At 42.1% G+C, this 13,652-nt stretch overlaps 1 protein-coding gene across 2 annotated transcripts in view; it reads right to left on the reverse strand.

The window, feature by feature from the left end:
* LOC117204607 (neuroligin-4, X-linked) overlaps positions 1-13,652 on the reverse strand; it is a 261,586-nt gene that overhangs the window by 187,008 nt on the left and 60,926 nt on the right. The window lies entirely within an intron of this gene.

Here is a 13,652-nt window from a genome sequence, read left to right on the forward strand (position 1 = left end):
CTTACGGCATAACTTTTGTCCAAGGGCGAACTGATTTCGTTATCCGTTATCTAAAATATTCACTAGAAATCGTTCGTAAGGAAATCCTGATCGACTTCGTGTATTTTTTGACTAACGTACTTTCTGCGAAGTCGCGCGACGAAAATTAACCAGCGGTGGTTGGTTTGATCGGTTGCTATAGCGATGGACGTTACAAGGCGAAGAAAGCGGCGAGTCAAAACTTTTTCGCCATTCTTTTAAGTACTCGAAACAGTTGCCAACACGGTACAGTGCCACCGGGTCTCCGCCACTTTGAAAAGGGCGGGGGTGGAAACGCCGGTAGAATAAGACGGGAGCGGCAGGAAGGCACAAAACAAAGTGCAAGGAGTCTAGGACGCTGCTGCAAGGCTATTGGTAGAGGGCTTTCTGGACCGGCTGTCTGGCGGAGAGGCGGCGAAAGGAGACCGACTGCTTTGAGGAGGGTGCAAAAGCGAGAGAAATTGTCGGTAAAATGTCCTGTTGCCTCCGCGTTCTGCGGTTTCTGGCTGCCAAACGGTCGACTTCAACGTCTATGTCTCGATAAGTCTGTCGACGGGTGTTTCTAACTTTGATAATTAGTAGCGCGATTACCGAACGGAATGACGGCGACCACAAGCAATGACATTAAGCGGATGAAAAAAGTTAATCAATGCTTCTGTTAATGCCCCTAAAGCGGTTTTTCCGATTAAGAATGAATTCGCAGCAGGAATCGATGCGATTAACGAATTACGTAGTTGGAATGTAATGAATTATTCTACGAAGCAAAAGCGTACGTCTTGTTAAACATTTAAACTAATTAATTGTTTATTCAATCCGATAATTTAAGAAATTGTTTACGACGGGCACGAAAGCAGTCGCTGCAATATTTTTCAATGTCGGTAGAATTTAATAGGTACTGTTCTTGGTTGCGCGTTGGGGCGTAGCCAAAGAGAACCGATCGCTGCTGCCAAAGATACTACTGCTTGAAAATTGGAAGTCTGGAACTTATCGTTTTATTTACATCGTTCACATTGTTTCAACGAGCATTATTCAAATTCCTTTCTTCCGGGAGCTGACGGCGACGCGATGGAACGTGTCCGCCAATAGGAACGAGAAGAAAGGAAATTTACATTGTAACGTTTGCCACAATATTGCATGATTGATAGCACGTAGTACAATAAAATGAGGCAGACTGCCGTATATTAATAGAATCCCAATTTAATTATTGAGCTTGTTTAAACTTTTAGATTTAATTCGAACATTGAAAAATTTGAAAATGCAAATACACGAGCCAATAATTTTCTAGGCAATTTAATTTTACGACGACAAAGATGCACCGTTCCAATTAGAGGGAGAAATTCTTTTTCCAAGACCCTAATTTATGATGCCGCCTAAAACGAACAATAAGGCTGGACAACACCGCACGCAAAGATTTCGATTCCGTCGAGACGTGCATTGAATTCCTGCCATTGAAAGTACACATGTGCCAACCAGAAAGCATCTCGTGTACGTTAAGACGTGTCCCTTCAGCGTCAGAGAGGGCTATAAATTTGAAGCTCCCGTGGGCTGGACGTCATGGACGATTTTAACGCGAGGCAAGCTTGCCGCCCTTGTGAAACTAGGATTTTCTTTTGTGGCTGTGACAACATATATCAGTAAATAAGTGGCTGACGTGACCGGACGCGCTTCCCTTCCACGTGCACGGTATCAAACCAAGCGAAATACGAGGCACGTATGCCTGGAGACGTTGCTAAAGCGCACAGCGGCGTGACTTCTTTCCGCGAAGAGGCAGAAACTTTACCTTCCGCCCAAGATCTTGTTGTATCTCTTAGTTTGATCGTCGCTGCCTTTATGAATTTATAGTACATTCTCGGAATGTCGATTAATGGTACTTTATAGCGCAACTATATTGGATAACTCTTTACATTCCGACCAGGTTTCATATCGCCATCAGATCGGTTGATCTTCCTTCTTAAACTTCCATAACTCACTTATTTCGAGTCCTATTGGTTAATCCATGTACCTGAACGCACTTAATATTCATCCAGGAACGCGAACAATTCCGACCTCTTGCCTCCAGCTAGTAATTTCGAATTCGGTTCTCGAAACACCACAAAACGCGCAGGCTTTCTTATCCTAATTAAGCGCATTTCTCCAGTGGGCGAACATTTTCCAGAATAAAAACATCGGCAAACAACGGTATTCTATATTACGTTCGTTATAGCATTTCAAGAAACAACAGAGTCCGGTCTCGATCCGCGAAAACAAAAACTGAATTCACAATACCAGTCGGACCGCGTAATGCGTCGGAACAACGAAGCGCATTCGCAATTTACGCGGCGTCGAAGCGGTCGCTGCTCATACCGGAAGAAACCTCGCGTTTCCCCAACTGCAACATCCCTCTCTCTCTCTCTCTCTCTCTCTCTCTCTCTCTCTCTCTCTCTCCAAGATCGATATTCCAACAAGTAAAACCTGTATCTTCCTCAGCTAGGAAAAGTAAAAAAACCGAGACTGTCCGACTCTAGAGAAAAACTCGGAACCTCGATTCGACCTGGAAAACTTGATTGATCGAGTGAGAATCCATGGATAGCCGGAAATGTTCCTAGAATGATGAAACGTTCTAACAATGGTAGTTCGATCAATCCGATCAGAAGACGAAAAACTTTAAATTGTCTGGATCAGACGAAGTTTCACTCCCCAGTATATGGAAGTTAATTTGCATCGTCGTTCCTTGTTTCGTCTAGCGAAAACGGTACAGTTAGAAGACATCGCGACGAACTGGTGAAAATGAAAACGAAGCAAGACGGCCCACGAACGCCTGTCAACGATGGCTCATTGTCTCTGCTAGCGTGATTTTATCGTTGCTCTTCTGGGTTAACCGACTGACTGCTTGGGCAACGCTGTTCTTGTCTCACTGATATCGTTGATAGAAAAGCGACGATGAAAGAGCGATACGCGTGAACTGATGTCCAGAACAGATTTGGTCGCTGTGGGTAGAATCAAAGCAAGCTCGTAATTGTCCCTTCTATTCGCTCACCAAGCGTTTGGCGAGAGATAATCGTATTTTACGTTTACACTAAATTCGGAGAAACCTGAATATAGCAATAACTGGGAAATCTTCGATCAGTTGGCTGTATGTGCGTTCGATGCTTTAGGTAGATGGTAAAGTACTCCAAAAGAATTTGAGTGCATAGTTTTTTGATTTCGAGAAACTGATTTTATATCTCACTTTATAAGTTCTTAATATTACGTGTCTTTTAATATGAAATTTTTACAATTCATTTTGAGAAATATCTGATTGCTTTTATTTATCGTAATAATCCTGTATATTCTTACAATTTTGTATGCAGAAAGTGTAATAAAAACGTTTAAAACGTAGGAAATTACTACACCAAGGACATAATTTCTCGATTAGTCTCTCGAAAACAAAGGGCCCTTCACTCAAATCCTTTTGGGTTGTCTTACCATCGGCATAAAGCGTCGAATGCACGTACAGCTAATTCATTCGAGATTTCGCAGTTCTTGCTATCTCCTCGTAAGTACGACTACAATTCTCGATAGAGGCATTCGTCTCTCATTTACACGAAGATATGAAACAGAAAGGGATATTTCCAGCAGACGAGAGGGGCTGTGATCTCCTTGCAATTTTACATCCCTCTTCTGTCTGGTGAGAGCGTTCAACCCTCCTTCGACCCCGACAGTCCTCGACCCCTCTTCGTTGCTCACGTCCGAGTGCCTGCGCGCCATCGGCGATATCGTTCTTTTTTCAATTTTCACGCTTACATCCCCTAGTGCCTGGCACTTTCGTTTCTCCTACGATGTTTCTCACTCAATTTCGTGCTCTTTTTTGCCCCATATCAGAGTCGTTCACTTATACCGGCAAAGCGGTACAGTAGGTATCTTTATAGCATATGTAGCAAAAATTTAATCCGAAATGTGTTTGAGATTCTATCGACGAGACAACGCGTGAAACGTAAGTGAATATGAAATTATAATCGTGTCGCACGTTAATTTTAATTATCTACGAGATCACAGCATTTTTCATTTTATATTGACGCGATTGGCGAGCTCCGAACATTAAATGTTATCACGAGACAAGTTCGCCACTCTGACAACCCATTATACACCATAACGAGGAAACATTAAAACATTAAAATAAAAATATCAGTTTTAATTTGTAGTATCATTTTCTCATTTTTGCCTGTAAAACAAAGATCAATGGCAAACTTTCCTCTATTTTTTGGAATTTCCGTGCTTTTGTTATCGTATCTCTTCAAACTGATTAACTTAGGAGCTAACGTAACAAAATTATAAGATTAATTAACAGTACTGCAAACGTTCGTAGTATAGAATTCCATCACCTTCCAGAACAAATTAGATTAAATTTCACGTAATCGATTCCACGGTTTCAGTTTCCACGAGACGACCACGCAATGCGTATAAATATAGTCTGTACAAATTTTGAATACCAAATTACGAATTGTGCGACGCGACGTTCCATAAAGGTCTCGGCAACGAAATTCTGTCCTACTTTTGCGTTGGAAAAATATGCACCACCCTAACCACCTACCCCCGAAATCCGAGGTCGCGTTTCAATTGAACAACCCTTTACACGATGCGCGTGCAACGGGACATATAGTCTGAATGCACAGCCTGGCTGGGTCTCTTTTTCACCGGACAAACCGGGACGCGATTGTTTTATGCGCGCGACACTCTCGTTGCGTTGTTTCGGAGGAGGCGGACATTTGCATACGTGGCTGGTGGCGCATCAAACGGATCGTACGAACTGGCGTATCGTTTACACGAGCTTACGTACCGGTCTCCAATCGTGTATGTACGTGAATTTCTCTGCCATCACGAGGAACGATCGTAGCCGAGAATATTCTACGTTGCAATAAAAGCAGACGATACGAAAATTAATGCCACCACTATAATTTATCGGAATCTGATAAGAGCATTAACGGTGATTTATGAATTTTTCAAGAACAGGAAGATACCGAGTTTTCTAACTCTGCAGAGCTCTTTAAATAATTTTAGAAAAATTCCTTTGGAAGAAAATATAAAGTACGGATAGCTTATTTTTATTTTAAAAGCGTCCCGGGTTATTTTCTTGCAGTTTATGGTGTTAAAGATTTAACAACACCCTCGTGGCGACGTTAAATCAATATTCCTGTTTCGTATCGGGTCAACACGAACCGCCCTTGCGAACTTAAAATATCCAGTATTTACCACCCTCCGGTTACTACTTGTATACCGTACCCTAGCCTAACCATAATTCACCTTTCAGCTACTTAAACTTTTTCCCCGACCAATAAACACACATTCTTCTATGGGTCTAGTCGATGGCATACTCAATGGCTAAGCCAGGGATTGAAACACCTTTGTCGATACAAGAGTGCAAATTTGAGGGATTGTTGTTCAAGCTGGTTACGTGTAACGAGGTCTCGATCCTTCAGTCTCTTGAAGAAATTCGATTATCGAGCGAGAGAAATAATAACGACTTATCTTCGTGAGGACTTCCACCTGTCGCGACGTGCAATCGAAGCTGTAGTTTGCGAACGTTGTCTCTCTCGTATGAAAGCTACGTAACTCCTGCAGAATTTTGAGATTAATTTTGCAGAATTTCCAGTCATTTCCTATTAATTTCTACAATAATTTCGACATTAACTGAAATTACTAAAAGAGTATAAAGAATACGGTGTTTTTGCGCGAAACACTAATTTTAAATAGCGAAAATTTGATTGCCAACAACAGACGTTTACTTAAATAACGAAACGCACAATTTATTTTAATTAATTCACGATCAGAGCAAGCGCCGTGTTAACGAGATTCGAAGGAATGCCGACGTAAAAGAGCAGCGAGGGTGACGAAGTTATGAATGCAGCGATGGTTAAACACGTTGCTGCGACGAAAATACTGCGTTCTACTTAAGTTATGGCGCTATTAGGGCGCGAATGATTGCGTACGGCCACAAGTTTCCGACTGGCGTGTAATTAAGAGTCGACGATCGAGGTTTCGGTTTCGAAGAGGCGGAGATTCGTTAGGGAGACCGTGTGATTGATTGCTGTGCACTTGCTACCCCTCGTTTCCTTCTGTCTTTTATTTCACTTTGTCCATGCCGATGCTTCGATACTATATTCCATCCAATCTCAATACTATAATTCCAATGCTATACTCAATTTTCGTATCGCTCACTACAATATCGTATCGATGGGTAGACGTTGAAAATGTCGCACGATAAAGCGAAAAGAATTTCGTTATTCAAAACTCACTGCTCTATCCAGGAAGAAACTAAAAGATTCAACCTTTAGATATTTCAGAATGTAGAACATTCGAGGTAATGTAACGATTGCAGGAAAAACTAACCTTGTCCGGAAAAAATTCATTGATATTCGCAGTGATTTACATAACAGTCATACTTGGAATATCTTTCAATTTATTCGAGTTTTCATGATTTTATTCCTCCCGTAAAAGCCCCGTAGCAGGCAAAACAAAGTTCCGCCGGAAGAATTTCTTGCACGGCTCACCGCGTCACTATAACTCTCACGATCGACGGATCCAGCGTGCTTTTACCGTGCTGCTCTTAATCAAAATGTCGAATCTTTTTCCCCATATGTTCCACGGGGGCCAAGTGGCCGTCGAAAGGCCGCGATTCTGAACAATTCCGTGGAAGTTCAGTTTTAGACAATCGAGAAGGAAGGAGAGGCATCGCGTAACGGTCGATAGCATTCTATTCCCGCTGGCCATAATTCAGCCGGACGGCCGACAAAGTTCTCCAACTTAGATTAGCGATTCAATTTAGTCCGACGATAAATCATCTTCAAAATCGTTTTTTAATCGGGACAACGTGTAACTTGCAAGGCGACGACCGGTCCTTTTTCGCTTCCGTTTTCCCATCGTTTATGTCAGTCCTTTGATTAGTCGATTTCGCTAATTTAATAACGACAGACAAAAGATATTTTCTGCAGATGGATGTCGAAGATTTGGAAAGCTGCTTTCGTTTGATGCAAGCCGAGTTAGAGACAATTTGCTTTGTAAATCCTAATTGTGTTGTATCCTACAGAGATGAAATTGTATTCCGCTTTGTACAATCGCGACGTAAACAACTATAGCAGCGTTGAAACTCGTACGCACAAAGGAAACAATTTTCAGTGGATAGACAAAATGATAAAATCTCCAAAACGTAGTAGCATCCCGTTTGTATTTGCATTATGTTCTTCATTTAGTCGCTAATATTAAAATATTAATGTAGCTCTCGTCGTTTATTTCAAAATTGAAGTTCAAAGTAGCAACGAGTAATTCCGACTGATCTTCAATTTTAGGAAGCACAGGAGAGCAAGAAGAAGTTGCAATAGGAAAGTGGCGTTCCCGCGACGTCCTCGTATATACGTTTATCTATTCGTAATGCTGGCTGACGATGCTATCGATCGCAGAAACAACCAGCTCGTAATTACTAGTTCGCTTCTACTTACCAGCTAAATCGCCACGATAATTCTCGGCTGTCGTTCGCGACCATATAGTCGTGCGACCGGGTTTTCACCTAAGTGGATCATCAACGTACCGAGTTTTGCGTTGCCGACGATCGTCTCGCTGATCTGTAAACTGGAGAGCAACCTCGAAACCGGTGAAATTTTCATTTCTGGAAAATCCGAATTGGTTTCGAGCGAAACGAGGAGTAATTCTCTGAATAAGATTAATTATCTTTGGAAGCTATTTCGCCTCTTTTCTGTTGTTGAAAAGAAATTACTAATTTTCACGTGAAAAACGGAGAAATAATATTTCAAATAAGCGTATTTCCAGATCAAAATTGGAATCTAGATTGAACAAATCCTCAACTTCAACGGGAGCGAGTGATCATGTCACGAAGTAAGTTACAAGGTTCAAACCAGTATGTACAGTAGAAATTACAGTAATATCAGCGAACAATCATTTTTTCACTGCTCCGACGAATTCAGCGAGTTCCTTATAAGAATACGTCAGTCGGTTTTGATTCGTTTGCAGACTCGATATTTTCCGCTGCGGCAACCAGGCAGATAGTAATTTCAAGAATTTATATCACGCCGGCAGCAGAATAGAGACGCGTCGTGTTTTCCTTTTCGATGGAAAAAACGCAAAGAGAGAAAAAATAAAGAAGAAAAGCTGTGAGTTCGATATAAAATAATATATGTTGGTTCGACTGACGATTTTCAGCGAGAAAAGAGTGTAAGAGCAGCGCAAAGGTACAAGTTAAGAAGGCAACGAGGGTAGCGTTTCTTTGTGAAACGTAATTCGTATTCCAAGTATGAGGTAACCGTTCACCTGCCGCCAGTTGCAGCTCTTTGATGTCTTCCTTTCCACTCAGCTTCCACTCTTTTTTCTCTCATTAAGCATTAGTACGTGTCATGAGACGCTCTTTTGCTGCGTGATTAATTAAAACGACATCTTCGCAGGCTAATGAGCCTGCATCGTTCCGCATGGTCAACATTTTATGTACAATATACGCGTCCACGATTTACTTTCGATGAACGCGAAGGAAATAAAACGATTTACGTCTTAATATTTGAATTTTCTACAGTTCGAGCTTCCAAAGTTCCAAAAACTTCGTAGGAATAGCACCCAAGAAACCCCACCATACTCAATTTTTCCTTTATCAAACTTTCTCCAACCCGTCTCCAGCAGCAATAAATCCATCCCCGGCTTTCCTAAACCCAAAGACCGTTCTCCACCTTCGTTCGTAGCGAAAGAGCGAGAGCCAGTTGCGAGGAACCGCGCGAGAAATACAAATGGTGCTTGATCATCGTTGGGTATTAGGTGGATCCTGGATCAGCGATATAAAAGGTCGTGCCCCGAAAGGAACAGGGGAAGTCACTTTATCTTTCATTCAGCCTGGTCGAACAAATAATTTCACGGGCGACGGCCCTCAAAGAAATTCATGCCTGGCAACCGGCTATTTCGGATCGACGGTTCGAACGAACCCCGACTACTTGCGGATTCGATTATTAGTCGACGCGGGTGGGAAAACTTGCCACCTTCTTCTTTCACAGTTCCAAGTCGCAATGTCTCGCCGAGAGACCCATGGGATTAGGTGTCCGTGTGATTGCCAGTCTCTTTCCTCGTTTTCTTCGATCCGTTAAACGTTCCATCTTTCTCTATACTCGGATAGAATGTTCTGAAACGAAGAGAAACGAGCGACCGTGCATTAAGCGAGCTCGAACTTTCACCCGGTCTTCCATTAAGCTAAAGTCTCGAATACGATACCGGGGAAACAATAGAAGCTATCCCGAGTGTCTTTCGGTGTCGCGAATACTCCGTATGATAGTTCGAAAATGTTCGATTGTAGCTTTTATAGAAGAAAGTTAATAAAATGAAAATCGAATAAAGAAAAAGTGCTTCAGTTTTGATAGATATTAAATCGTAAATGTGCGTAGCCGAGGCTGGTTTCAAATGTTCCAAGATGAGAAATTTAACGGTGTGAAGATTTTATGCAAATTCTGGACCTTTCGAGACCCCTTTCTGCATAAATGATCGCATTAAACAAATACGATTAACCGTCGAACGTTGCTTAATGCCTGGAAATAATTAATTCCGGATTGTGGATTTATTCTGTCAGAAATTGGAAATTGTACTCTCAGAAATTACGGCTTTTGACTCAATGGGGAAAGTTTGTGAAAAGAAGGCGACAGATGGAGGTAATATTAAATAATGTCGTTTCCCCGATAATTAATTGCCGCTACGTTTTATCATTTTATTCATTACGTCAGACCTAACACGAAAGTCAACGATTCATGGGCGTTAAATTATTTTCGAAGAAGGGGCTGTCTTGATGGAAAAACGAGTCGTCGTTATTAGAGCCGTCCTACATCACATTCTACAGAAAATTTTGTTTTATGACGTGATGTGCGTTGGACGAACCGTGGAACTTGTTAGCCGGCCAATCTCGCGAATAATGAATAGTCGACGAAATTGATTTAACACCTCCGCCGCGTTGCGAACGCTCAAACTCGAAGAGTTGAAAAGAACATTTCCAAAATGGAAAATCGATCCGGACTCGTTTTTCTTATTTGGATTAAAACAATTCGTGATTTTGTTGCGCCGTAAATCGAAAAGGCGAATGGTGTTTTTTTTAAATCAGTCGCGTAAAACGAAGGAATCGATATCGAATGGGGAGAAAACAATCGGTCTAAGTAATCAGAGCACTTCATTAGAGAGCACCTTCCGATCAGACTCTATAATAGACGACTAATACAGTTGATCGATCAAAGAAAGAAAGAAAGAAAGCCACGGAACCTTTATCTTTACTCTCCAATCAGGCCACTTTAAATCACTAACGCGCTACGTCTCTTCTTTCTTTCAATTCAATTGATCGGAATAACGCTAAAGTAGTTAATCCAAAACACGAGAAACGAGGGAACACAGTTTAATCAGAATTTCAGCTCGCGAACTAAATATTCAATGCGAAGAACACGATCAAACTCATCTGGATCTTCAAGTAGATTCCGCTCGATGGTAGATCAACCGTAAAACCGGTTCAGTTCAAAAGAATACAAGCCAAGCTCCGACGAGAATTGAAAGTCAGCCAAGTTGAATTCGAAAGTTCGCGTAAAAGACGAGCCGTGTAAAATATTCAGGAATTTCTCCGGTTGCTCTCACGTTTGACGGCTCCACCACTTTCTACTGTCTTACAATTTCATCTCAATGTCTTCTTCTCTCTCTCTCTCTCTCTCTCTCTCTCTCTCTTCTATATTGATACGCATATCGAAGAAGCTTGCAACGCGAACGTTTCTCAGAATGGACGATGCAATGACCGTAGTCGTTAAAATTGTCCGATCGGTGAAAATTATAATTTTCGTAATTAGGTCGATTCTAAATTTGTAAAAATAAGTGACGCTCTCGATACATCGTTTCGCGATATATATTACGTATTAGAAGCTACGAGAGGCTGAAAGTTCGCGTCAAATACATGATAACTATTGCAAGAAACTCAATAAAGAAGCAGCCAGGTTTCTAGTGTGCGAACGGGTTACGCTGTCTTGACGGAAAAGAACGTACCGTCTGCTACTGCGTTCCAGGGGCGTTGACGTTCACGTTTTCTTAACACCTGCGTTACCAGTCACGTCATTGGGTGCCGGTTTACGAGCGTCCTGGTTCGAGACTTTCCTTTTACAGACCTGACAGTCAATACTTTGAATGCAGATCTGCGCGCAGCTTTTCTACCGTCACTCTATCGTATTCGATATAAAAGCAGTCATTTATCGATTTCATTTTCCATTTGTTGATAATCTATGAACAGGCATTCTGCTAATTGGACGACAAGATGTAGAACAACCCACAAGACGTATCCAATGTCGGAAGATCATGAGATTCTAGACACGCGTAGTCCAGCTTCAAGCCACTAAACACGTGTAATGCTTAAGCAGCGTCTTCCCGACCTCTGACAGAATCTATTCGCGGTTCGATAATTCCCCTTGTCGCCACTAGCAACGTTAATCATGTTCAGTGGAGTCAAGCGTTCAAAGACTATGATCAGTCTAACGAGCGAACCGTTACTCTTTGTCACGTTCCCGTAAAAATGAAATTTTGCTAACAGTAAAAGCAAGCAAAGGGAGTAAGAGGAAGCAACCGGCATACGCGTAAAGAAGAGAATTTCATAAACAGTGACAACGATAAAATTATCCTTGTGTTTGCGAGCTGCGTGAATCCACTGGCTAGCCAGGATGCATCTTTTATATGGATTGCGGCGCGCGGCGTAACCAGAGCGGAATGTTAAAAGCTTACAGCGACGGCTCTTTCGCTGTTACTAAATTTCCCAGCGATCTGTATGCACGGTCCTGTTTGTAAACAGCCCGTGCATCGCTGCTGCATTATTAAACGGCAGCTGGATCGGAAATTGTTTCAGTGCTGCGCGCCTCGTTGCACGAACCGTCGCTTGACCATCTTGCTGAAGTTACGAGATTAGGTTTATACATTACTCCATCGTTCGCGTTTTAGGGGGAGTCGACGGTACAGAGGTTACTGCTTTTGTTTGTAGCCCTAGCCTCTCGCAGTGGTATTAAACACATACAGAATTATGTATTAGCAAAGTCGAGGGTTTCATTTCTTGCGCGCGTGCTGTTTCAGTTAAGGAAATTTTTAGTAAAAAAATGAATTCTTAATGATTTCGTTTCACATATGAGAACGTTGTTGAATAGATGCTGCGAAGCAGCTGGCGCTTAAATTATTTTTCGATCGCAGAACCATAAGTGGTGGCGACAGGATCGAGCACATCCGCGACAGTTTCGCATTCTGGACAGTTGCCCCGACAGCAGGTAGTCACGCTCGCGCGCAGACTTGCAGAGTAGCGTGTTCTGGTTTCCTATTCCGGCTTACATTTACGTCTGTACGATGTTTCATTGTCGAAACGCGAACGTGCAACCCGCGATACACGAAAGAGATGAAAACGGTTTGACCCGAATCTCGTAGCAAGGGGTTGGATCAGGGAATTGCTAGACCATTCGACTACACGATTTTTTGACAAGTACAACGAAGCTCGTCCGTCGAAGCATCGTGTCTCGTCCTTCGGATCGATGCTAAGCCACGCTGATTTATTCGCGAAAGGTATAAAGCTGTTCTCGACAAAAGCCCTAACTTGTTTTGCGTGGGCGACGATATAATTTGTTGGGTGGTTAATTACGGAATATGGCTCGTGCTGGCGACGGTTTACAAACTAGTTGTTTAACAATTAAACAGGTTTCAGAGCTATTTGCAGCGTGTTTGAAGCACGAGTAATTTCGAATAACGAACGTTACACAATGTCCAAACTCGAACGTATTAGTATTTCAATAGAAGGCGATATTGACAGATTGTCGTAGGCTGGTTACTTACTTCTTAATAAACGATTTAATAACAATCTTCTACTACCATCGATAAACCTGTTCACTCGATGACACATTAACAACAGTACACGAACAATCAGAATGAAAAAGTGACGTATTTCTGCGTTATTGTCTTAACACCTTAATCCTTCTCTTTTTTCGCTCTTTTCTCCAAGTTAGAGAGCCGTAAACGCGTACGCGTCACGCGTATTTCGCAAAAATATGTCGCAACATTCCCGACGCTTTTGCCGTTCAATTTCCGGCCCGGGAGAGGTTGCAAGAAAAACGGGGTACACGAGGGTAGGTTGAGAGCGAGTTTAAGGCGCGGCGAAAAAGTAAAATTTCCTATTTCGCAGGCAACACGTCATGATGCATTATTATTGAAACCGTTCCTTTTCCCTACTCGTTGCGCGTGGCACCAGAGAAATACGTAACATTGCGCGGGAAACTTGAAGGGAAGGGCTCGAGACGCAAAAAAGGGGGTCGCTAACATACAGCCTGATGTTTTACGCTTTCATACGAAAATGAAATAGCAAATTGCAAATTGCAAATCCTCTTACGCCGTTTCGTTTGCGTTACTTACAAACGTTTAGCAATAGCTATACGCTTAAGTAACTGATAAATTAATTTAATGAATAACTTCGTGACTATTCAGTAACGAGAAAAGAGTTTCCAAGCATTTTTAAGGGAGTCGTGATACCTTCGTTAAAAATAAGATAGTAGGACGACGTTCTTCGAAGAATTAATTTGCGATGGCTACCAACCATCTTTCGAACGAAATTTCTCTGCCTGGAGAGGTGGAATCGATGAAAGGCTAAGCGAAAA

This window comes from Bombus bifarius, unplaced genomic scaffold (genome assembly GCF_011952205.1).
Source record: "Bombus bifarius isolate JDL3187 unplaced genomic scaffold, Bbif_JDL3187 scf7180000007979, whole genome shotgun sequence".
Classification (NCBI taxonomy): Eukaryota; Metazoa; Arthropoda; class Insecta; order Hymenoptera; family Apidae; genus Bombus; species Bombus bifarius.